Here is a 26,617-nt window from a genome sequence, read left to right as displayed (position 1 = left end):
TCAAAAGGGGAAGGATAAGTGACGGTCCGTTTTAATGACACCAAATAAAACTGACTCTCCACACAAAGAAACACACAAAAAAGAAAATCAAAAGGAAAGAAAAACTAATTCTAAAATCTACCAGCTAACCAATCCACAATCAATAGCAACCAAGTTGCTAACAAGCAAGAAGTATAGTTACTTCTAAAATTTCACGACTCACAAAGAGCCTTTCAACACAAATTCACCAAACCAACCACAAGTAGTGCAAAATAATCAACAACACTTATCAATTCATGCAATTTATTTCACAAAAATTCAGAATATCATGAAATTATCACAAAGAACATGAAATCGCACTTGTTCACCACAACATCAAGCACAAAAATCGACAAACTTCATGAATAACCAAGAATTTAAGGAAAAACAAGCATGCATTCTAAAAGAAAACACAGTAGAAGTTCAAATAACAATATTATAGATGAAAAACAAGGGTTAGAAGAAGAGTTACCAACATGGAGATGAAAATCCCCAGATTTGAAGCCCTAGAAATAAAAACCTTGCAAAATCCCAAATTTGTGCTCTTGAGTGTTGTAGAATTAAATGTGATGAAGATTCCGGTGCAAAAAGCTGTCGAAAGTCGACGAAAAGGAAGTGTGGTGGCCGGATCTAGAGAGGATGAAGAGAGAGAAAGTGAGTGAGTGCGAGGGGAATTCGCAATTATGAGAGGAGAAAGAGGAGTGAGGGCCATAAAAAGTAAAGAAAACGTGAAGAATCGCCCAGCCGGGTATGGTGCGAGCGCACCTCCTCCAGGTGCGGGCGCACCAAATGCAAAAAGATTTTCAAAAGGAGTTTGGTGCGGGTGCACCTCGACGAGGTGCGGGCGCACCAGACCCTTATGTTTTTTTCTGAAAATTTATGAAGGAGATGGTGCGGGCGCACCAGCTTTTTTCGAATAGTTTTTTTTAAAAGGTGCGGGCGCACCTTGAGGAGGTACCGGAGCACCTACCTCTTCTGTTTTTTTCCTTCAAAAAAATTAATGGTGGGCTTCGTCAGTGGCCAACCAAAGAACCAGCAGCTCTTCCTTCCTCAACTGCCCGACTTCCTGTTTAGGAAAGATGGTATAAACCAACATCCTATGGAAGTAATTGTTATTTCCCTAGGAACACTACAAGAGGGGGGTGAATTGTATGTGTAGAAATAAACGTAACTTTTTGCGGAAATTTAAACTTAAACAAATAAACAAGCTAGAGGAACACAAGGGATTTTTATGAGGAAAAACTTCTTGGGCCCAACAAGAAGAAACAACCTCGACCACTAGGGATTTTAAACTCAACTCTTTCACATTAGGCCAAACAACTTTGTTACAACCTAATTCTATTCTCGAGCCACACCTTGAGTTCCTAAACTCAAGTTCCTGAGCCACTGTTCCCTTAACAGTAGTTCCTCTCAACTTCACTCGAAGTTTTCTCACTTTTACTAGCTTTACTCAAAGCTTCTCTCTTACAGAACTTCACTCAAAGTCCCCTTACCCCAAGAACCAAAATACAATTGATCGAAATAAGCTTAGTGGAATTAGAGTAAGAAGGCAAAGAACAAATGGCTATTATGAGAGAATGAAGGAACTGACACTTAATTAGTTAAACTCACTTAATTACTTAGTCAGACACACTTTGGAACTTATTTAGACTTCAATACTTATAGTGACAAAACATATAGAACGTGCGAAATAAATTCGAGTTCATGTTAAAACCATTATCCCATGATGTTCCTCCCCTTAAGGAACACGTTCCTTAACATATCCCATGATCCCATGATCTCTTTTTGGACGTGGACATATTTTAGCCATTGCTCCTAAAGATTAGGAGTTTCTTGAGCTTTATCCAAAAATCAGTTAACTTTAAAACAGATTTAAAACTGAATTTTAATCTTTAAGAAAATAGTTGATTATAACCTTTTACTACAAGTCTAGCTTTGTTCCTGACAATGGTTCCATATTCATCTAGTTTGTTTCTAAACACCCATTTTAAGCCAATTACTTTTTGTTGTTTAGATGAGGGAACTAGATGCCATACCTTGTTTCTTTCAAACTCATTTAATTCAGCTTGCATTGCAGTAATCCAATCAGAGTCAGTTAAGGCTTCTTCATGATTTCTTGGTTCCATCATTGATAGGAACGCATGAAATGCACAAAATTTCTTAACTGAGATCTAGTTTGCGTACCTTTGGATATGTCGCTGATTATGAGTTCCATGGATGTGACTTTTGTAGTCTCCAAGGTTTTGGTTGAAACTCTCTTATAGGAACATGTTGTTCCTCATGAGTTCCTTGAGTAGATGAGGAACTTGATCAGTTGTTCCTCTTTAGCCTCGGTGACTCGTTCCTTCATTTGAGGAACAGAGCATCTTCTCCTCCTTGAGGAACAGGAACATCATTGATGTATTATTCAATTCCTCGTTCCTTTCCTCTTTACTTCTTCTTCTTTTTTGAATCTGCATTTTTCTCACTTGGTTGTACCAACCCATCTCATAGTCATCAACCTGTATGCTTGGATTGTATTTGTCAGATTCATCAAAGATTACGTGAATACTTTCTTCAACACACATAGTTCTCTTGTTATATACTCTATAAGCTTTACTATGTAGAGTATCCTAAAAATGTTGCTTCATCACTCCTTGCATCAAATTTTCCAAGATTATTTTTCCATTATTATGCACATAACATTTGCACCAAATGTTCTAAAATAGTGATATTTGGTTTCTTTCCAAAATAAAGTTCATAAGGAGTTTTTAATGATAGGTCTCATCATGGCACGATTAATTATGTGACAAGCAGTATTAACAGCTTCAGCCCAAAAGTTCCTTGGAAGTTCACTAGCAATTAACATGTAACTAGACATTTCCTCCAAAGTTCTATTTTTCCTTTCTACAACACCATTTTGTTGTGGTGTTCTAGGGGCAGAAAAATTATGATCTAGGCCATTATCTCTGCTTAAGTCATCAAATTTATAATTTCGAATTCTTTGCCATGATCTGATCTAATGTGCATTATTTTATGACCACTTAAGTTTGAACTCTTTTAGCAAAGACAAGGAACTCATCATAAGTTTCATCTTTACTAGTGAGAAAAATAACCCAAGTATACCTAGAGTAGTCATCTACAAACAAGTACATACCTCTTTCCACTTCTGCTTTGAATTCTCATGGGTCCACATAAGTCCATATGAATTAATTCTAATGGTTTAGTGGTACTTACAATCGTTTTAGATTTGAAAGAGGATCTTACTTGCTTACCTCGTGCACATGCATCACAAACTTGATCAATATGAAATTTTATGGATGGTAATCCTAAAACAAGATCTTTTGATCTAAGTTTCTCAAGTAATGAAAAGCTAGCATGTCCTAGACGCTTGTGCCAAAGAAGTGAATCATCTTCAATAACACTAAGACAAGTTAAATTGATTTGAGGAACAAGGTCTAGATCCACAATGTATGTGTTCCCTTTCCTTGTTCCTTCCAAGATAACCTTCTTAGTTTTAATGTTGATGATCAAGCATTTTTCTTATCAAATTTTACAGTATTTCCCTTGTCACAGAATTGAGAAATCTTAATAGTTATGTTTTAGACCTTCAACTAAAAATACATTTTCAATGGAGTGTATGGTGACTTACCAACCTTCCCATGCAACTATGTTACCTTTCTTATTATCACCAAATGTTACACTTCCACCTTCATAGGTTGTGAGTGAGAGAAACTTAGTTTTGTCTCCTGTCATGTGCTTGGAACAACCACTATCGAGATACCATGTGTTGTTCCCCCTCACTCCAACCTGCAAAAATCAACTATTGTTAGTTGTAGGAACCCCATCTTTCGTGGGTTCCTGTTCTTGACTAGGATTTGTTTTGACAACCCATTTTTTCTTACTTATTCACATTTTGCCAATCATTTCAGATTTTGTTTGACATTGATTTATGTAATGACCTACCTTCCACAATACATACAAAATTATCACTAGGTAGATCAACATATTTTTTGTCTTGTTCCTTTTCTTGTAGTTTTCAAAACCAAGACCTTCTTTCCTTTTGGTCTGTGGTTTCTCAATCCACTTAGGAAACCATGTTTTGCCTCTGTTCCTTGCGACAACCAGTTCCTTTTTAAGATTACAGATCTGTTCCTTTAAAAATTTTTTCTTTATTCAAATTTTTCAATCTCAGATCGTATCCTTTCAAAGGGTTGATCTTATATCAAAGGAACTCAGAACAGGGACAAACTCCTTCAAGTGTGAAATCTCTAAATTAATTAGATAATTTTCATTTTTCAAACTTTCATAATATTCTTTGATTTTTAAGTTTTTATCAAATAAATCAAAGAATCTTGTTTCAACATCTGTTCTCATTTTCTTAAGCCATTCTATGTGTTCTTGAGACCTTTAAGGCTTGTTCGTGTTTTTACGTTTTTCACGTTCATCTCTACATTCAAGAATTGCATCATAAAGAAGATCATATATTTCAGGCCTAGTTTTACAATCTAAGTCTGACTCAAGACCATGTTGACTTACCTCAACTTTTTCTTCATCTTCTTTTTCATCGATATTTGCCATGAGGCAAAGGTTTGCTGTTTCTTCAGTTGTTGTTCCTCTTCTTCTTCCGTCTCTGAATCTCCCCAAGCAGCTATCATGCTTTGCGCACTTTGCCTTAGAGAAAGGTGCTTTGATTCTTTGTTCCTTTCAGCAAAGCGTTCCTTGTTCCTTTCTTTTGGTTTTGTCATTTTCCCAAAGGGACATTCCTTGATGAAGTGATTGTACTACCACATTTATGACAAGCAGCTTTGTTAGAAAATTTCTTAGTTTTACCTTTGAAGTTCCCATTCTTCATGTTCCTATACATCTTTCGAAATTTTCGAAACATGAGGGCTGCTTCCACTAGGGGAAAAAACAGAAAGGGCTGCGCAGGAAGGGCTGCGCTTTTTAAAAAAGCGCAGCCCTACTAGTGAAGGGCTGCGCTTTTTTAAAAAAGCGCAGCCCTACATAGCAGAAGGGCTGCGCTTTTTAAAAAAGCGCAGCCCTACTAAGTGAAGGGCTGCGCTTTTTAAAAGAGCGCAACCCTTCTGCTATGTAGGGCTGCGCTTTTTTAAAAAAGCGCAGCCCTTCTTAAAAAAATTTAAAATAAAAAAGTTCGCGGGCTTCAAATATTAAGCGGGATTCGTCAAATATATCCCTCATTCTTCTCTCTCCTCTCTCACGTCCCTCATTATTCCTTTTCCTCCTTCTCTCACGTCCCTCCTCCTTCTCCTCCTTCTCTCTCATCCTCTCAAAAACTCCCAGAAACGTTGCGACAAAAACGCTGAAATGATTTGCACGAATCAAGCCGACGGAGTCCGATTGCCTATTGTGACACCATTTCGGAAGCGGAACAAGCCAACGAGTCAAACACACCGCTACGCTGTGACGTTTAGGCTTTTCAAGCCATCCAAGTTCGTTTAAGCCTCCAAATAAGCATTTTAAGTTTTTCTAGAATTTTTTTTCCTTAATTATGTATTAGGGTTTTGTTTTATGTATTTAAACATTATTAGGTTAATGTTTGGAGGTAGTTCTTGTATTTTCAGATCTATAATGTTCTTGTATACTTCTCTTTGTTTTGATTAATGTTCTTGTATATACTTCTCATTGTTTTGATTAATTGTTCTTGTATACTTCTCTTTGTTTTGATTAATGTTCTTATATTTTCATCTTTGTTTTGATTAATGTTTTTGTATTTTCAGATCTATAATTTCTTCTCTTCTGTATATTAGTTTTTGTTCCTTTTTTTCATTTTCGTTTCGTTCTGTTTTTTTTTGTTTTGGGTTTAGTATTTTCATTTTCGTTTTGTTTCTCTTCTTTTCTGTTTAATTTCTGAAAATGTGAGATTATGAGTAAAAAAATATCAAAAAAAAAATCCCTGCTTATATTTTTTTTTGGTATGAAGGGCTGTGCTTTTTAGGTTAAAGCGCAGCCCTTCTAGCTTAGAAGGGCTGCGCTTTTCTAGCGTAGCCCTACTTAAAAAAGTGAAGGGCTGCTATTGAAGGGGCTGCTGTCAAAAAAGCGCAGCCCTACATGCCTTTTTTCAGCGCAACCCTTCTTCATTTTTCCACTAGTGTTCTTTTTCTTCTGAGTCTGAATCATCTTCATCATCTGCTTTGAGAGCAATGGATTTTGATTTGGAGCTTTCACCATATTCAGTATCAAGGTGAAGCTCATGAGTCATAAGTGACCCTGCCAGCTGTTCTAAGTTGAACTTAGTGAAGTCTTTTGTTTCTTGAAGAGTAGTGACTTTAGCCATCCATCTGTCCTTAGGAAGACTCCTAAGAACCTTTCGAACCTGTTCCTCAGATGGATAAATTTTCAAGAGAAGCTAATCATTAATAATGTTAGTAAAACGAGTAAACATATCTCGAATGCTTTCCTTAGTTTTCATGGAGAACAATTCATATTGATTCATAAGTAAATCAATTTTGAATCTTTTAACTTCGTTAGTTCCTTCATGGGTTACTTCTAGTAAATCCCATATTTGCTTTGCGGATTTGCATCCCATGATCCTCTTATGTTCATGGGTCCAAAGTCCACAATGCAACAGTTTAATAGCCATGGCATTTACTTCCATCTTTTCAAAATCTAATTTGTCATAATCAGAGAGGGTTTTAGAGTTACTCATTTTTTTGTCATTTGTAGTTGTGACTTCGAAATCACCAACTTCTATGACTCTCCATACCTGATAGTTTTCAGCCTTGATGAATATCTCCATGCGGTTCTTCCAGTAGTTATAGTACTTCCTATTGAACATAAGAGGCCTTTGAGTAGAGTAACCTTCCTCAAATTTCTCGGTGGTATTCATTGTTCCTTTGATCTCTTTCTCAATAGGGTTTCCTATCTGTCGTGAGTTCTAGCTCTGATACCAATTGTTATTTCCCTAGGAATACTACAAGAGGGGGGGGGGGTGAATTGTATGTGTAGAAATAAACATAACTTTTTTGCGGAAATTTAAACTTAAACAAATAAACAAGCTAGAGGAACACAAGGGATTTTTACGAGGAAAAGCTTCTTGGGCCCAACAAGAAGAAACAACCTCGACCACTAGGGATTTTAAACTCAACTCTTTCACTAATTAGGCCAAACAACTTTGTTATAACCTAATTCTATTCTCGAGCCACACCTTGAGTTCCTAAACTCAAGTTCCTGAGCCATTGTTCCCTTAACAGTAGTTCCTCTCAACTTCACTCGAAGTTTTCTCACTCTTACTAGCTTTACTCAAAGCTTCTCTCTTACAGAACTTTACTTAAAGTCCCCTTACCCCAAAACCAAAAATACAATTGATCGAAATATATTTAGTGGAATTAGAGTAAGAAGGCAAAGAACAAATGGGCTATTATGAGAGAATGAAGGCACTGACACTCAATTAGTTAAACTCACTTAATTACTTAGTCAGACACACTTTGGAACTTATTTAGACTTCAATATTTATAGTAACAAAACATACAGAACGTGGGAAATTAAAATCGAGTTCATGTTAAAACCATTATCCCATGCTGTTCCTCCCCTTAAGGAACACGTTCCTTAACATATCCCATGATCCCATGGTCTCTTTTTGGACGTGGACATGTTTTAGCCACTGCTCCTAAAGATTAGGAGTTTCTTGAGCTTTATCCGAAAATCAGTTAACTTTAAAACTGAATTTTAATCTTTAAGAAAATATTATCTTTTAAATAAAATCCTCTTAAAAACCAGATAATTATTTTCTTTTCTTTTTCGAAAAACAAAATCTTTTATAAAAAGATTTTCTATTAAAACTGATTTTTACTTAGATAAAAACGGTTTCCTATTATTTAGGCATGAGTTACTCAACTTAATAATCAAACCGTTATACTGATTCAAGCCTAAGTCTAGTTCCTTTTACATGTTAAGTTCCTTTAACAAATTCCTATAGTGCCATTTAGTTTGTTCCTCATGAAGGAACAAACTCTCATTCTCAAATATGATTACCAATGTTCCTTACCATCTTTACTTGTTCCTTTTACAATGGAACTAGAAAATAAAATGCCTTGCTTTTATTCTTCTTGATCCAACGCTGCTCCAGTATCACTTTTGAGAAACATCTTCACTTAGCCTTCGAAATCCTTACTTGACTTCTTTCTTTACTTAGTATTCTCTTTGTTCCTTTCAATGATACCTTAGAAAATCATACACTTAAATAACTCATTAGTTCACTACTTAGTTTGCATCTTTGTTTCTTTGTCATCATCAAAACTAGGGTTCAACAGTAACGGAGAGCAATATGCATAATCTCCGATGCTTAGGACGAGTTCGTCCGAAACGGAGTCGTGCCATTGGTGATCTTAGCCCACCATTCCTGCTCGTTGTACTCCTGCCAAATGGTGCCCAAAGGGGCATCACAAGGGGCACTAGACTCCATCCCAAATGCTTCACAGAATTCGTCGAAAGAGAGTTTTCTAACTTGATTGAAAATACGACACTAAATAGTTAGAACACCTGAGTACGCCTCCCTGCTTACGTTCAACGTACTCAAGAATTCGAGAGTAAGCTGATCATAAGTAGGTTCACGGACGGCGAGGAAGTTCGATAGCCTTACATTATTTGTCATCTCCCTTATCATCGATTCGATGTTAAGGTTTACGCAGGTAGTGTAGTCATGGAACTTCGTGGGACGAAGTGTGCGCTTAGCAAGTCGTGTAAAAATTTGTTTTTTAGCCGCATTGGGAAATTTCAGAGCATAGAGGGGAGGGGGGGATTAGAGCTGGAAAAGGGTCCTTGTGAGGAGGACCATGTCTTAGCTCTTTTAGACCGAGAGGAGGATCCCTCACCACTAGTTCTTCCCATGGTGGTAAAAAAAATTTGTTTTTCGAAAGGGGAAGGATAAGTGACGGTCCGTTTTAATGACACCAAACAAAACTGACTCTCCACAGAAAGAAACACACAAAAAAGAAAATCAAAAGGAACGAAAAACTAAACCTAAAATCTACCAGGTAACCAATCCACAATCAATAGCAACCAAGTTGCTAACAAGCAAGAAGTATAGTTACTTCTAGAATATCACCACTCACAAAGATCCTTTCAACACAAATTCACCAAACCAACCATAAGTAGTGCAAAATAATCAACAACACTTATCATATCATGCAATGTATTTCACAAAAATTCAGAATATCATGAAATTATCACAAAGAACATGAAATCGCACTTGTTCACCACAACATTAAGCACAAAAATTGACAAACTTCATGAATAACCAAGAATTTAAGGAAAAACAAACATGCAATCTAAAAGAAAACACACTAGAAGTCCAAATAACAATATTATAGATAAAAAACAAGGGTTAGAAGAAGAGTTACCAACATGGAGATGAAAATCCCCAGATTTGAAGCCCTAGAAATCAAAACCTTGCAAAATCCCAAATTTTGTGCTCTTGAGTGTTGTAGGGATGAATGTGATGAAGATTCCGGTGCGAAAAGCCGTCGAAAGTCGCCGGAAAAGAAGTGTGGTGGCCGAATCTAGAGAGGATGAAGAGAGAGAAAGTGAGTGAGTGCGTGGGGAGTTCACAATTATGAGAGGAGAAAGAAGAGTGAGGGCCGAAAAAAAGTAAAGAAAATGTGAAGAATCGCCCAGCCGGGTATGGTGCGAGCACACCTCCTCCAGGTGCGGGCGCACCAAACGCAAAAAGAAGTTTAAATGGAGTTTGGTGCGGGCGCACCACGACGAGGTGTGGGCGCACCAGACCCTTATGTTTTTTTCTGAAAAGTTTTGAAGGATATGGTGCGGGCGCACCAGCTTTTTTCTGTTTTTTTTCCTTCATAAAATTTTAGAGAAAGGTGCGGGCGCACTAGACTAAATTTTCGAAAAAAATTTAGAATGGTGCAGGCGCACTTCCAGAAGGTGCAGGAGCACCTAACCCGTCTGTTTTTTTTTCCTTCGAATGGTTTTAAAAACTGGTGCAGGCGCACCTCTAGGTGGTGCGGGTGCGCCGTTCTAAATTTTCGAAAAATTTTAGAACGGTGCGGGCGCACCTCAATGGCGTGCGGGCGCACTATAAACATCTGTTTTCTCAATCTTTCTTTTCCAAATCACTCAACTTTTCATAAAAATCAGATGCCTTAATGTAGCTCTCATGGCTAGCTGATAAATCAAAAGTCTAACTAACAATCAAAAGTAAAATAAAATAAAATAAAGGAAAGGGAAGAAAAGAAACGGGTTGCCTCCCGTGTAGCTCTCATGGCTAGCTTGTTTTAAGTCATTAGCCGGACTAAAAAGAATAATTCCTTCATGAGAGTCGCTGGAGTGAGCGAAGAATCAAACAACCGATCGAACCAACAGCGTGATTATCATGATAGAGCTTCAATCTCTGACCGTTCACCTAAAATGGACCATTCTCACCCAAAACCTCATAAGCTCCATAGGGAGTAGTCTTCAACACTGAGAAGGGACCCGACCACTTGGATTTTAACTTCTTGGGGAAAGAGTTTTAGTCTTGAGTTGAACAATAAGACCTTGTCCCCAACCCGAAATTCTCGTTGTTGAATCCGGTGATAATGTCATTTCTTCGTTTGCTCTTTGTATAGTCTTGAACTCTCATAAGCGTCAAAACGAAGTTCTTCAAGCTCTACTAACCTTTCCTTGCGAGCGTCTCCCGCTAAGTGAAGATCCATGTTGAGCTCTTTGATTTCCCACCAAGCCTTGTGCTCTAATTCAGCCGGTAAATGACATGCTTTGCCATACACAAGACGATAGGGAGTGGTGCCTATAGGAGTCTTGAAAGCCGTGCGAAGAGCCCAAAGAGCATCATCAAGCTTCAAAGACCAATACTTTCGTGTCTTATTGACCACTCCCTCAAGGACATTATTAACTTCTCGATTTGAGACTTGAACTTGGCCTTGGGTTTGGGGGTGATAAGGAAGACCTACTTTGTGATTTACCCGGTAATTTTTCAAGAGTGCTTCCAGTTACTTCTTGGCGAAGTGTGAACCGCCATCACTTATCAACACACGGGGCACTCCAAATCGAGGGAATATGATCTTTTTCAGGAGCTTGGTCACAACCTTGTGGTCATTGGTAGGAGAGGCAATGGCTTCAATCCATTTGGTCACGTAGTCGACCGCAACAAGAATGTACACATTGCCACATGAAGGAACGAATGGATCCATGAAGTCGACTCCCCAAACATCAAATGGCTCAACCTCGAGAATGTTTTGTTGAGGCATCTCATGTCTCTTTGTGATGCCACCACTCCTTTGACATCTATCGCAACCCAACACAAATTCCCGAGCATCCTTTTGCAATGACGGCCAAAACATACCACACTGCAGCACCTTAGCAACAGTTTTACTTTCTCCACCATGCCCTCCACATGCCAAAGTATGGGAATGATTCAAAACCGATGTCATCTCATGATTAGGCACACACCTCCTAAACACTCCATCAACACGCTTCTTAAACAGGAGCAGATCATCCCAGTAGAACCTCGAAACTTCTTTGAAAAACCGCTTCCTTTGTTGGTAATTAAAACCATTAGGCTCAATCCCGCAAGCCAAATAATTCGCATAGTCAGCGAAACATGAAATCTCATTGTTCAGAATGGCGAACAACGCTTCTTCTCTCAAATCGTCTTCATAGGGATCTCATCCAAAGTAAAGAGCTTCTCATCAAGAGGAAGGTGAGAAAGGTGGTCAGCTACCACATTCTCCGTTCCCTTCTTTTCTTTCATCTCAAAATAGAACTCTTGAAGAAGCAACACCCACCTAATGAGACGAGGCTTGGCATCCTTCTTACTCATCAAATAACGAACCGCAGAATGATCCGTATATACCACAACCTTGTTACAGGTCAAGTAAGAACAAAATTTGTCAAATGCAAAGACTACGACCAACATTTCCTTCTCCGTAGTTGCATAATTCCGTTGAGCATCATCCAGAGTCCTACTTGCATAGGCTATCACATAAAGCCTTCCTTCCTTTCGTTGCCCAAGAATAACACCCACTGCAAAGTCACTAGCATCGCACATTAGTTTAAAAGGCAAGCTCCAATCCGAAGCTTGCACAATGAGGGAAGAAATAAGGGCTTTTTAAGAGTTTCAAAAGCCTCAGTAAAAGACTCATCAAACTCGAAATCTACATCTTTTTGGAGTAGATTCATCAATGGTTTGGCTATTTGAGAAAAATCCTTGATGAAACGCCGGTGAAAACCCGTATGTCCAAGGAAAGCAAGAACTCCCGTCACCGAATTCGGTGGCGGAAGCTTCTTGATAACCGAAACCTTTGCCGGATCTACTTCAATGCCCTTTTTCGACATTTTATGTCCAAGGACAATGCCTTCCCCGACATAAAGTGACACTTCTCCCAATTCAGGACGAGGTTCGTCTCTTGAAACCTCTTTAACACACATTCAAGATTAACCAGACATGTATCAAAAGACGAACCACACACGCTAAAGTCGTCCATGAACACCTCAATTGAATCTTCTAGCATGTCAGAGAAGGTTGTTGTCATACACCTTTGAAACGTGGTTGGGGCATTACTTCGATATGTGAATGTCCCATATGGACAAGTAAAGGTGGTTTTCTCTTGGTCATCCGGATGAATGGGGATTTGAAAGAATCCGGAATAACCATCGAGAAAGCAAAAGTGTGAATGACGACCAAGCCTCTCCAACATTTGGTCAATGAAGGGAAGGGGGAAATGATCTGTGCGGGTGGATTTGTTCGATTTCCTGTAATCAATACAGACTCTGCACCCAGTGATAGTCCTAGTGAAGATTGTTTCTCATTTCTCATTCTCAACTATAGTCATGCCTCCCTTTTTTGGAACCACGTGAATCGGGCTCACCCACTTGCTATCTGAGATAGCATAGATGATTCCCGCGTCACGTAGTTTCAAGATCTCCTTTTTCACAACCTCTTTGAGGTTGGGATTGAGCCTTCTCTGATGCTCGATGGAGGAGGCATTACTATCGATGAGATGGATACGATGCATAGCAAGAGAAGGGCTTATCCCCTTAAGGTCATCAATCGAATACCCAATGACATCTTTATATTTTTGCAAAATTCCAATCAGTTTGGATATAGAAATGTCATCAAGACTCGAATTGACAATAACAGGATAAGTATGCATCATCAAGAAAAACATATTGAGAGGAGGGAAGGGGTTTGAACTCTACCTTGGAGGAGGCTTAGAACACTCCTCTTTGTCATGGATGATGTAGTGAACTTCAACGCTCATTTGTTTCCTCTTCATGTCCAAGCTAAGGGTTTCGGTAAGAGTAGCATACAACTCATCCCCAGTATGCACACTCATGGCGTCATCTATCTCATCTTCCACTAGGCTAACCCGGCAAATTCTCTCCATCATAGGTCTCTTCAACGTCTCAGAGAACTCAAACACAACCCGCTCATTAGCTACCTTAACCGTGATTGTATCGTTTTTGCAGTTTATCACGGAGGCTAATGTCTTTAGAGCTTCTCTCCCAAGAATAAGAGGAGTCTCCGGATCTTCTTCCATGTCCATTACTACAAAATCGCATGGTACAAGCAGATGCCCAACTTGAATCGGTATATCCTCCAACTCACCACAGGGGACTCTCACAGTGCGGTACGCCAATTGAATCGTTTTGCGTGTAGGATGAGGAGGAAATTTCAGGTGCTTAGCAATAGATAGAGGCATCAAATTTACACTCGCTCCTAGGTCGGCCAGTGCACCCTTAGGCTCTAAATCACCTATCTTCACCGGCAGGGTGAAACTCCCAGGATCTCTTTGCTTCTTGGGCATAGTTCGTTGCACAAGAGCGCTCACTTGGTAAGGTAGGGAGATAAGCTCATCTTCAAGTTTTCATTTGTTGGAGAGAATCCTTTCAAGAACTTAGCATAAGCCGGAATTTGAGACATAGCCTCAAGGAATGGGATGTTAATTTGCAGGCTCTTCTACATTGAGAAATTTATGAACTTGTCACTCAGCTTTCTCTCAACCAACCTTTGAGGACATGGAACCGGAGGCACATATTTTGGTTGGAGGTGATGGCAATGGAGTTTTGTCACCAACTTGAACTTGTGGCTCATCTTTTTCCACAACTTTTTCTTTCTCAGTTTCCTCAGCTTCGTCCTCCTTCTCAACAACCTCAACTTATTCATCCTTCTCTAACTCCCCATTAGGCATCCTAGGACCCTCATAACTTGTTCCCGACCTCAAATGAATGGCTTTGGCTTGATGGAGGTTGGGGTTAGGGATGGGTTGGCTCGGAAGCTGATTTATGGGGTTAAGGGATTCTTCTCGGCTACTTGGGCGATTTGGGTTTCAAGCATTTTGTTATGGGATTGTAGCTCTTGAAACCTTTGCTCATGATTTTGGAGAATTTGGTTCATGGATTGGAGTTGTTGGAGATTTTGGAGAGAGGTTGGATCGAGAGATGGTATGGGTTCGGGATTTTGTTTGGGGAATGGAGGATTAGAGGAAGGTTTGCGTGTTGGCCCTTTGATGTGGAGCTTGGTAAGTGTTGGACCCTTGTGAGGATGAACCACCTTGGTTATAGTTTTGGTTATACCTTTGCGCATACCCTTGCGCATATCCTTGGTTTTGAGCTTGGTTGTACACTTGTTGAGGTTGATTCCATCCTTGTTGAGGTTGGTTGAATCCTTGGGTGTAGTTTTGTTGAGGTTATCTCCAACCTCCTTCTTGATTGTTTCTATATCCTTGGTTTCCTTAATACCCATCTCCTCTTGAATTTATCACCGCCACATGCTCCAAATGGGTACCTCCACAATAAGAAGTATCATGGTTAGTACCACCACAAATATCACAAGAAAAAGAATTTAATTGTGAAGGATTAGATGAGGCAAGATTGATCTTAGAGAGCTTCTTGTCAAGTTGGTCCATCTTGGCTTGAATTCGATCCATGGGTTCTAATTCAAACTTTTCGCTCTTCTTGGGTTGAGCACCTCTTCGTCTTCCACCCCATGAGTAGTTCTTGATCACTTCCTCAATAGTGGACTCAAGTTGTTCTTGCGGAATCTTAGAATGTTGACCTCCCGCTCCAGCATCAAGATTGGCCCGTGATATAGGATCAAGACCATCATAGTGAAACCGTATGAGGAGATGTTTGTTGAACTCATGGTGAGGGTACGAACGGATCATCTCCTTGAACAGCTCCCAAGCTTCTGCAAGTGTCTCATCGTTCTCTTGCTCAAAGGAGGAGATCTTCCTCCTTATGTCTGCAGTCTTCCACTTCAGGAAGTATTTCTTCAAGAAGGTCATCGTGACTTCTTCCCATGTAGTGAGGGAATTAGCAGGCAAGCTCTTGAGCCATGACTCTGCCTTTCCGGTAAGAGAGGAACGGAACAAATGCATCTTGATATAATCAGGGGAGACATCATTCACTAGTAGAATAAATGCTTATTGCTGCGGTCAAAAAGTGGCCAATTGCGGCGGTTTTGGCCGCGCAGCAAATAAGGGGGCAGCAATAGGTAATTAATATATTGCGGCGGTTTTAAACCGCAGCAATATTTGAACATATTGCTGCGGTTTCTGAGTAAAACCGCAGCAATATATTTATTTTATATCAGATGTCCAAAGCATATTGCTGCGATTTCTAGGTAAAACCACAACAATATGTTGTAGTTAATAATAAAAAAAATAGACATATTGCTGCGGTTTTTGACCAAAACCGCAGCAATAGGTCATAGTACAGTAAAAAAAAATTCATTTTGTAATCAAATTTGAAATATTAAAACTAAGCCATCAGTCCAAGAGAAAATAACATCTTATACTCAACAACAAATGAGTAGATAACTTGTAATCCAAAAAAAATAAGTAAAACACGAAAAAACAAACTACAAAATTATGTAAACTAACATAAAATCTATGCTACATAACGACAACAACGATTCTGCAACAACAAGCGATTCTGTAAAATTACATAACAATAACATAAATAAAAGAGGAATTAAAAAAATACAGAAGTACTAAAAAAATCTGACCACAACAATGAAATACGAAATTAGATCTAAATAAAAGATCTGTAATTTTTACATAGCAACAACAGCAACAACGACGGCGCCGGTACGGTCAACGACAATGGCGCCGGCTTGGTGAAAGACGAGAAAAATGAAAAGAAAATCAGATCTAAAAAAATCTACCAAAAAATCTAAAAAATGAAAAAAAAAACGAAAAAAAGGAAACAAAAAGCAAAAACGAAAAAAAAAACCGAAGGAACTCGTCGAAGGCTTCGTCGAACACACTGGTCGCGTCGGCTTCGTCGATGTGACTTGTGAGGTTGTGACTTGTTACTTAGAAAGAAAGCGGCGACGGGCGACGACGATCTTCGCGGTGTGGCGCGTGTCGTAAGTGGTGTGCGAAGAACAATCTCCAAAAAGCCAAGAAGAGAGAAGTGAGAAGAGAGATGAGAGAGAAGAAAGAGAGAAGAGAGATGAGAGAGAAGAGTGAGAAAGAAAAGGTTGAGAGGGTGAGAGAGAGAAGAGAGGTGCATGAGTTTGAGAGAGGGAGAGGAAAAAAACCCTAATTTTTGTCTTTTATATTTTTTTAAATGATATTGCTACGGTTTCTGACAAGAACCGCAACAATATAATAAAATATTACTTTTTAATGTTATTTTAATATATTGCTGCAGTTTTAGGTAGAAACCGCAGCAATATCTTTATTTTATATTTTATGTTTTCTTTTACGTGATATATTGCTGCGTATGGGTAAAACCGCAACAATATCACCGCAGCAATGAGCAATTATTCTACTAGTGAATTTGTTGTTATCATAGCACAGATCACAAGAAACCTGTCAAGATGGTCAAGAGGATCTTCATCCGACCCCCCACAAAATTGCTCTGCTTTCACCATCGGAATATACTGAGGGTGAATGCTGAAATTTGTACTGGTGGTGGGGAGTCGAATACTACCTTGAAGAACATATGAACCCGGATTTCCGAAATCCCTAAATAGTTATGGATTTGCTTCACCCATTTCTGATTCAACTTCACTTGATGTACTTGAGACTGGTGAAGATGGCTCGGAACTCAAAGTCAAATTTCCCAAATTCTTCCGAAGCTTTCGCAATGTACAGTCGATTTCAAGATCTATAGGCAAAGTGAGTGAACCGTGAGCTCTTCTTCTCATGTAACACAACAAAGCTAAGCAAAGGATTAGCAAATAACAACCACAGTAAAAAAGAAAATAGAAGAAAAATCAACTATGCAAACTAAACTAAAATAAACTTCTATTAATAGCACAATTTTCCCGGCAACGGCACCATTTTGATAAGAGGTTTTTAGTGTGTCGTTAAGGCACAAAAATCCCTTTTCAAACAATATTTATAAAACCTAATAAGCAATTACTAAGAAAATAGTAAGGGCGAGTCGAGGGTCGATCCATAGGGAAATTGAGATCAATTAAAGTTTATCAAGTCCAGACTACCTAATTCAATGATATTTGGGGGTTTGAAAAGTTTTGGTAACAATTATGACTATCTAAAGACTAGAACTAGCAAATAACAAGAGTTTAAATATCAAATAAGAAGACACTAGAGTCAAGGTTACCAGTATGAATAAGAACGGATAATGATTGTTAATGTGATTGTGAAGCAACGAAGACGATTATGCAAGGTTTAGTTTTCCTCTAAAGGACTCGAGTCCTCTCTCGAATAGTCCTCAAGAGTAATCGCTTAATCAATTAACTAAATCCTCTGTCGAATGGTCTTTAGTTAATTGATTAAGAGATTCAATAAGTTTGGAAAACCCCTAATGAAGGATCCCCTTAAAAACTACCCAATATCTTGGCCTAGAAATTAAGTTGATTCTTGGGGATGATAAAAGAGTTCAAAATTCGGTTTCAAAATATTTGAAATCAAAGTACCAAAGTATAAATGTGATCAATATCTATCCTAAAATCTCAAAACACCAAGATTAATGCATAAACATCTTTAAAACATCACAATCACATCAACAACACATTTAAAACCCTAATTCATAATTTCACCCTAACCCTAGATATGAAACTACTCACTAATCATGGAGTTTAAGAAACACATAAAATCTATGTCTAATCTAAGGCTAAACATGATTAAGAAATGATTAAACTAATAGAAATCAAAATTATGAAACTAAGAGAATGAAGATCTAAGAATAACCAAAAGCAAGAACAAACACAAAAAGAATGAAATAAAAACTGAAACTTTAAATTAAATTAAATGAAAAGTACCTTGAATGTAAATGGAATCACAAACTATGATTACTAATATCAATTGTCAATCGAAACTCAAGTTTTTTCTGTCGAATATCAAACCCTAAAAAACTCTCTAAAAAGTAGAATAAAGTGTAAGTCCCAAAAACAAAAACAAAAAACGTTTAATGAAGCCACGATTTCTTTCTGGAAACGCATGGTGCAGGCGCACCATATGTCAGGTGCGGGCGCACCTGACTCTTCTGCCTCAAGGTGAAATCATCCTTCAGATGGTGTGGGCGCACTAGACACAGGTGCGGGTGCACCTTGTGCTTGATACGGGCGCACCAATGTCGTCTGCATTTTGTATCTCTGAATCTGCTGAGGTGCGGGCGCACCAATGTGTGTGGGCAACTCCAAGCGCACCTCAAGCTCCCTCGCATTCTCTAACTCGTCTCCTTAAGGCATGTCTCGTATTACTCGGCCCCAAAAAGGGTCATACCTGCAATAAAAATACGAGAAAACATGGTGAAAGCATATGTGCTAGAAATTCGATCAAAATAGATCGAAAATCTAGTAAAATGTCACTATGATCAAGTATGATCCAGTGAATAAAATAGAAGGGAAAAGTGAGGAGAAAGAGGGAATAAAGGGGAATAAGGGGGACCAAAACAAGCCAAAAGAAGGTCATAAAGAGCGTTAGAATCGCAGTTATCACGACTTTAATAAGTTGCTTAGATCCCTCGGTCGTGCCCGATGCGCTTTCCCTCCCGAGTACTCCTTCACAGACCGAGGAAGAGGAGGCCGAGGGTGCCATCCCCCTTCCTTGGGAGGTGTCCCTTGCTTATCCTTCTTCGAGGAGTTAGTTAGACCGATATTTGTTTGATGGTGTAGTTAGGGTAACTATGCCGGGAGAAGAAGGTGAAGCCTCCACATCTGGCCGATTTGAGTATCCGGAGATATATTCGAGAGGTGGTCCGGATGTGAAGTTCCCTCTGCCCTCTCTGATGAAAGCGATATTAGAAGATCCTCGAGGCCAAGCCACGAGGTTCCAAATAAAGGACCCCTATCTTCTGGTCCGACTAGACGCGAGCCACACGATCCTGGCTCCTCTGCCAGGCTGCACGACATTCTATTTTAAAGCTATGGAAATGGGCCTCAGATTTCCTCTGACCCAGTTTGAGAGGGATCTATTGAACGCCTACAACCTATGCTTGGGCCAGATATCTCCTAACTCTTGGGGGGAATTTTGTCCATCCAGGTGATATGCGAGATGATAGGGGTCAAGCTGACCGTGACCCTCTTGCGCCACATGTATAAGCTGGTAGAGATGATGGTCGTGGAGCATGGTCCGGGCTGGTGGTGCTTCCAGGCTAGAAGGGTTATCGATCCGTGCTTGATCTCCCCACATCTCAAAAGGGATTCCAAAGGGGTTTCACCTTTGTTTACTTTGGTGGAGAATGGGGCATCCCGATCGTGCCTTCCTCCTCTGAGCCGAATCATGGGCTGAACTTCAAAGTACCGGAGTTGTCGGACGACGAAGCTGTGGCCGCTTGCTAGATGCAGTTGGAGGCCAAGATCGTTGACGGTGGTGACGTTTTTGCTGCCGACAATTGGCTTCCCAGCTGCAAGCTTTTCAAAAACGAGAACTTCTTGGCCGCCATGAGGCTAAGTCCAGCTTTTCCCAAGGGTAATTCGGTAGAGGGGGTCCGGTTTACCTGCTCATCTGCATTTTTGCTCTGTTTATCTAACTTTTAATCGTTCCTACAAAGGCTTCCCTCGCTTACATCCGAGAGACGGACCTAGACATGGCTGAGCGATTAGCTGCCGCGTCTTTGAAAGCTACTCGATCAGGGCTGAGATGAAGGCCAAGACCTTGTGCAAGCCTGGGCCACCCAAGGTATTTTGTCTGAGTCCCTTCTGTTGATTTGAGATTTTTGTATTTTGGCTAACTTATTATTCATTTCAAGATCCGACCAACCCTAAGCCTAAAAAGCGCAAGGAAAGGGCTGATGACAAGGTCGCCTTGACCGAGAGGGCGCTGGCCAAGGCTAGGGCCGAGAAGGAGGCGGCGGCCCAAAAGGCGAAGATGGACATCTATGTGGAGGTGAGCAGCCCTCGAGTAGGGTTCGGGGCTGAAGACACCCATATTTCTTTGCACGCCTCGGACTTCATTCCGGTCGGCAGCCCGGTTTACACGCCTGATAGGACGGGGGAGGAGACGGTGGTGCCCTTTACTCAGATGTCCAAGGCGGACAAAAATAAAAGAGTAAACGAAGCCATGGACATCATTTGCACCCAGCCCGACCGGGACCATATCAATGAGGTTAATGGAAAGAACGAGAAGAACGAGCTTTATCGCTCGTGGCTGGATATAAGTATTTGTATGCTTTTTACTCCATATACTCCTGTTGCCAACTCTTTTTCTCTTTGCAGTTCACCATCCGAATGACGAACGTGGCGAAGAACCGCCTTGTGCCCTCCAAAGAAGTCCAGGAGCTGAGAGAGAAGGAGAAAAAGCACTTCGACACTCTCTGGGAGTCGAAGGAGGGAAGGCGGTTGGCCGAGTTGCCCCCTGGAGGAGGCCAACAAAAAGATCGAGGTCGGCGAGAAGGCCTGGGCGGACGAGCACCAAGGTTGGGAAAAGGAGAAGGCCAATATGACCATGGCTAAAACCAGCGCCGACCACAATAAGATCGAAGCTGAATCAAAGGTGCTCCAGATTCAAGCCGACCTCGATAGGGTCAAATTTTGGCTGAACACCGCCGAGGCGCAGCTGAAAGAGGCTAAGGCAAAAGCCTCATGGGCCGAGGAGGAATGGTATACCAATTGGCAAGCCTCTCCGGCTTGTGATGAGTTTTGCGCCGAAGTTGGCCAAGCCTCTCACAAGTTGGGTGAAGATGAGGCTCTCGCCCGGCTTCAGGCTGCCATGACTGACTCCTACCCGGCGGTAGACTGGAATACCGTCTGGTCTCGGTATCAGGAGCTTTATAATGAAGAAGCAGCCGAGATTCGCGCTCGTATAGCTGAGGAGGGCTCCGAGGATGAGGCCGAGGAGAGTGGAGGCAGTGAGGAAGCTGAGGACCCTGCCGCAGATGGGGAGAAGAGTCTCGATGACCCGACCGAGGAAACCTCCCAAGTAACTGAAACCCTTGCTGCCGACCCAACCAAGCTACCTCCTAGCTCTTAGGCTGACCTGCTTTTGTCTTTCTTGATTTGCTTCCGATGATCCGGGCTTTTTGTACTTTTGCGCACAATCTTTGTAATCTTTGCAAACTTATCAGCTATGAATATAACTATTATTTTTCAATTACTTGATTTTGTCATTTGCAATAACATCTTTAACTTGTGAAATTTCAATTGAGTTATTTTTCTTGATACTCCGGACTGCTAAAGTCTTGCACGCTCAATATTATAGAGGGACTGGTTAAGTCTTGCACAATTTTATTATAAAAGGACTGACTAAGTCCGACTTGATACAAAGGGGACTGATTAAGTCCAGCTCGATACATATAGGACAGGTTAAGTCCGACTTGATAATCTGTCTGCCAGCTATGCCCCTATTGCAAGACAGAAATCTATAAATAGAATTTTTTAAGATTGTCCAAGTTCCATGGTCGGGCCAACGGTACTCATTCGGGTGACTCTAGTCGAAATGTGCCTGGCTTGAGTACTTTAGTTACCTTGTAAGGGCCATCCCAATTTGCCCCCGATTTTCCTTTAAGGTGTGACAACCCTGTGGCTTCCACTTTTCGTACGACCCAGTCGCCTAGGTGGACCGGCCTGGGCTTCACTCGCCGATTGAAGTGTCGGGTGACTCTTTGCTTGTACCGAATAACTTGTAACAGGTTATTGCCCCGGGTTTCAGGCAGTAAGTCTAAGTTAACGGGCTTCTCCTCTTTGTTCTTATCAAATTCATAAAACGTCATTCGAGGAGAGGGAATACCTTCTTCGACTGGTAGCACAACTTCGCTGTTGTATACTAAGCCGAACGAAGAATGCCCCGTGGCTTCCTTTACAGTTTTTCGGACCGACCAGAGAACCTGGGCCGATCGTTTACTCATGCTCCCTTAGCTGCGTCAAGGGACTTCTTGATCCCCTTTAAAACGATTTTGTTGGCCGACTCGGCCTGACCGTTTGTTTGTGGTCGAGAAACGGTTGAGAACTTGGTTTGAATGCGAACCGAGCGCAGTATTCGCGCGTCGGGCCACTGTTGAATTGCCGGCCATTGTCGGAAACTAGGGCCCCTGGGATCCCAAACCTAGTAATGATGTTTCTCCATATGAACATCTGGACTTGCTTGTCGGTTATGGAGGCTAGCGACTCGGCTTCTGTCCACTTGGTGAAGTAGTCGATGGCCACTATTAAAAATTTCCTTTGGCTTGATGCTGGAGGAAAGGGTTCGAGCAGGTCCATGCTGGAAAAATTAGTAGGATCCTTGAGTTTTGGTGGGATTTTATTCTGCGATACAGCACTGCATTATTCAATTAGAGAACCTCTATCTATAGCACCAAAATCCTTCTTCTTAGTGATCGTATCTTTCTAAACTTTAGCATACACATGTACTTGAGAAATTAAATCAATAGAAGGAATTGTAACCTCAAGGTTCTTGACCATGGCCAAGAACTTACCAAGTTGTTGATCGACCTTTGATTTTTGCATGCTGTGGGAAAAGGAAATTATGGTGTAGGAGAATTAGTTTAACCTTCTCCTTTTGCTACTTTGCTTCATCTCCTTTCCCTTGCTCAACTTCAGCTTTTGAGCTATCTTCACCATCATTTTCATCCACTACATTATTCTTGTCTCAAGATGGTGAATCCTCAGTAGGCATTATCATACTGTGTACCGCTTCAAAGAGTGACGGCATTAGCAGAATCTTTGGGAATTGGTTTCCCTAGTTAAAAACCTGGTTGCCTTTGTGCATTATTTACGGCCACCTAAGTATGTTGAGTCTCCAAATGCTTGGTAGTGTTCTTCAACTATTTGATGCTCTCATCATGACTCTGTTTCATTAAAATCATCATCTTCATCAGATTAGATAGATTAGGCTCTTGAGAGCCGGCATTCTGAAAAGGTTGCTGCTTTTGAGTGGCCCCTTGGTAGTATGGTGGTCTAGCAGCATATTGTGGTGGGTTCTAATGAGGTTATTGGTAGAGGCTTGAAACATAGGTTGAGGGTTCTAAACATTGTTGTTTTTATATGAGAAGTTAGGATGATCCCTCCACCTTGGGATGAATGTATTAGAGTATGGATTATATTAAGGTCTCTGCTGAAAGGCATTTGCATGCTCCATCTGACTCGGGTTGGATTGACAGTAGGAACAATCATGACCAAAGTGGCATTGAATACTATAATCCTCACAGTAGGAAGAGTTAATAGGTTCCATAGTATATATCACATTAATAGGAGGAGTACTAGACTACGAAGATTTCAATGGAGCCATCTTAATACTTAATTGTGCAACTGGTGATGATAGAAAGGAATAAGCATCGACATCCAACTTTTTTTGTATTAGTCTTGGAAGAACTATGATCATTTGCTGCTAAGTTGGCCAGGAAATCATACCCTTCATCTACCTCCTTATCTAGGAAAACACCCCCTGTAGATAAATCAATTATATCTTGATATGGGGTTGTAGAATGCTTGGGTAATGAACCACTTATCAAGGTTGTGGTGTGGGCACTATCTCTGTAGTTCTTTGGACCTATTTTATGCTTCCTTTAATGTCTTATTAGGTTCTTGTGCGAAGGTAGCAAGTTTATGTCTAATTCTGCAGTCTTAGTAGGATGGTAATACTCTTTGTAGGAATGCTTCATATATAGCACTCCGCTCAGTTTCTGTAACATCGTTCAGCCATTTCTGTGCCTTATCCTCTAATGAAAATTCGAAGAACATAACCTTCAACTGATCAGGAGTGACCCCTTGGTGCTTAAAGGTACGACAGAGTTGTTGAAACCATTGTAGATGATTGACAAGGTCTTCAGATGGATGCCCCCCAATTTGGTTCTGTTGGATCATGTTGATAAGAGCAGGCTTGATCTCAAAGTTTGCCACTTCTATGGTGGGCATAGTAGGACCTGTGGAAATGCCACTAGGGGGAAGGTACCTCATAAGGTTTCAATGCCTTAGGAGGCATGATTGGCTCTGAAGGACCTTCCGTGGATTTTCCTTGATTAGCAGACTGTTTTTCTTCTTTTGTTGCTTTTTCAGTTGCCACATTGTTTTCTCAAGATCAAGATCAGTTGGAACTGGAGTACGTTTTCTTTTGGGCCTGGGCATAAAATAAACAAAGAAAAAAAGTGCAGTGAGATTGCCTCAATTGGAACTTGAAGTTCCAATGAGACAGTAGAAATAGTATAAATAATTAAACAAAATTTATAGAAACTAGCCCTTCCCTCGACAATGACGTCAAAAACTTGATAAGTTTAAAAAGTAATATTGCAAGTGCATAGTGTCTTTTATTAGCTGATACTTAGCAAATGCGGGTTGATCCCACATGGGGGAGGATTTCTGTCGATTTGCGCTGAATTATATTAAACTATCTCAGGAAAAAGAATGTTGATTTGATCAATATCTAAACTAGAAACAAGAAATAATAAGATTATAGTTTGATCAATAAATTAAAAGTCTAGGGCATACATTCGGTCCATCATGCTTATACCAATCTAAGAATACAAATCAATTCAAGGACAAATAAATTAGAGGGTGAGTAATTAAAAATATGGTTATCCTTCGGTCGGGCATTTACACTTTCAATTCAACTTATGCAGTACGATCGCTAACATATTCAGAAATGTCGATGGTAATGAAGCCTCCAAGAATATGATATTTCATTCTAAATCCTATTAACAAATTAATTAACTCTTGATATTGGGTAAATACAAGAATCAAACTATTTACACTTATCAATTGTAATTACTTAAAACCCTAATTCATGAATCAAACAATTTCAAAGCATAAATATCATGGTATAAACATGATTTTTCTCAGTTTGTCCTAGAAAGGAGACTACTCACTCATAATTGGAATAACTAAAAAATCAATAATTAGCCTAGAATTCATGATTGAAATTATTGAATGAGCAATTACAAAATTAAAGCAACAATAAACAAAAGCAAGAGAAAATAATTCAAGAAGAAAGAAATTAAGAATACCTCAAAGCTTGTATTAATGGAAAAGTGAAACAAGGTTTAACAATGGAGAACAAAAAGAGAAAGAACTCAGAGCTAGGAAATAAAAGTGTGAGAGAATAAAAGTGAATCCCCTCTTTCTCTTTATAAAACCTAATGTAGCCAATATAAAAATTAGCCTCCTCCAATTTGCCAAAAGAAAACAAAAACACCAAGAAAAACAATGAGAGAGGCGTGCAATTCAGCCTCCACTCAGCCAAACCTACACCGACAGGTCTGGAGGGTATAAAATCCTACGGGTCGGCGGTACCGAGGTGGAGGAAGTCGTCGTCAAAGTAGCAGGCGCGAGCATTGGTACAACAAGGAGGTTCCGGTTAGATTCGCAAGGTCAGATTCGCAGGGCTGTAACAATTACTCTAAAATGAATCGTGGGGCGTGTGACCTATCGATTTGAAGCTCTTTGAGTATACTTTCCAACCTAATTGGAATCGCATCAATACAATGTATTGAAATCAAGAAACGACTGGAATATCAAACATGTGTCATCTGTTGTCATTTCAGGATTATTGGATTTCTTCGATTACAACTCCATTTCGCACTTAGAAGTTGTGACACATTCCTCATGGGAGCCAAGAACACTTAATTCAACACTAAAGTTCGCATAAAAACATCCACAAGCATAGATCCTCGGTCAACAACCTCGATTCATCGACTTCCACTTCAACTATTATCCAAATTGCCCGAATTTATTTCAAATTCATCCAAATAGCTATAAAACTATTTGAAACATTAAAGAAACCACAAACAAAGAGTAATATAGCATAAAATGGATAAATTATGTAAAATACACCTAAAATGCAAATAAAACAATTAAAATGATCTAATAATGCAACCTAAAAATGTCTAAAAACTATATATAAAAAAAATGAATCATCAGTGACATCTTTCTAGGTTTAGTTAAGATTTTGTAGATAGTTGAAGGTGATGATATCAGTTGAAGTTGTTGATAGCTTGTTTTTTGTTTTACTTTTTGATAGTTTTTAGTTGGAATATAGTTTATATTTTTTTTTAGTTTAGGCTTGTTTGTTAGCTATTTTCATAATTTGTGTAATTTTCCTCCTTGTATGCACTTTATCTAGTCCCTTTGTTTCATTTCAGGACTTATGAGCATGCTTGAAGGAAACTTGCACAACCCCTAATATTAAGCAGGGTCGGCTATGGGCCTGTGCAAGCAGACCCATAGCATAGGGCCTCGGATTTTTTGGGGCCCCGCATCCTACAACATATTCATTAATTCCCTTGTTTTACTCTTTTT

At 39.9% G+C, this 26,617-nt stretch overlaps 1 non-coding gene across 1 annotated transcript; it reads left to right on the top strand.

Moving 5' to 3' along the window:
- The first annotated feature begins 15,111 nt into the window (after positions 1–15,111).
- Positions 15,112–15,218, top strand: LOC125494514 (small nucleolar RNA R71). The gene has a single exon (XR_007270761.1). It is a non-coding gene; the product is annotated as a small nucleolar RNA R71 (small nucleolar RNA).
- Positions 15,219–26,617: the final 11,399 nt, after the last annotated feature.

The sequence above is a fragment of the Beta vulgaris genome, chromosome 1, assembly GCF_026745355.1.
Source record: "Beta vulgaris subsp. vulgaris cultivar EL10 chromosome 1, EL10.2, whole genome shotgun sequence".
Classification (NCBI taxonomy): Eukaryota; Viridiplantae; Streptophyta; class Magnoliopsida; order Caryophyllales; family Amaranthaceae; genus Beta; species Beta vulgaris.
The sequence above is the reverse complement of the archived record's forward strand: the minus strand, read 5'-3'. Positions and strand labels throughout refer to the sequence as shown.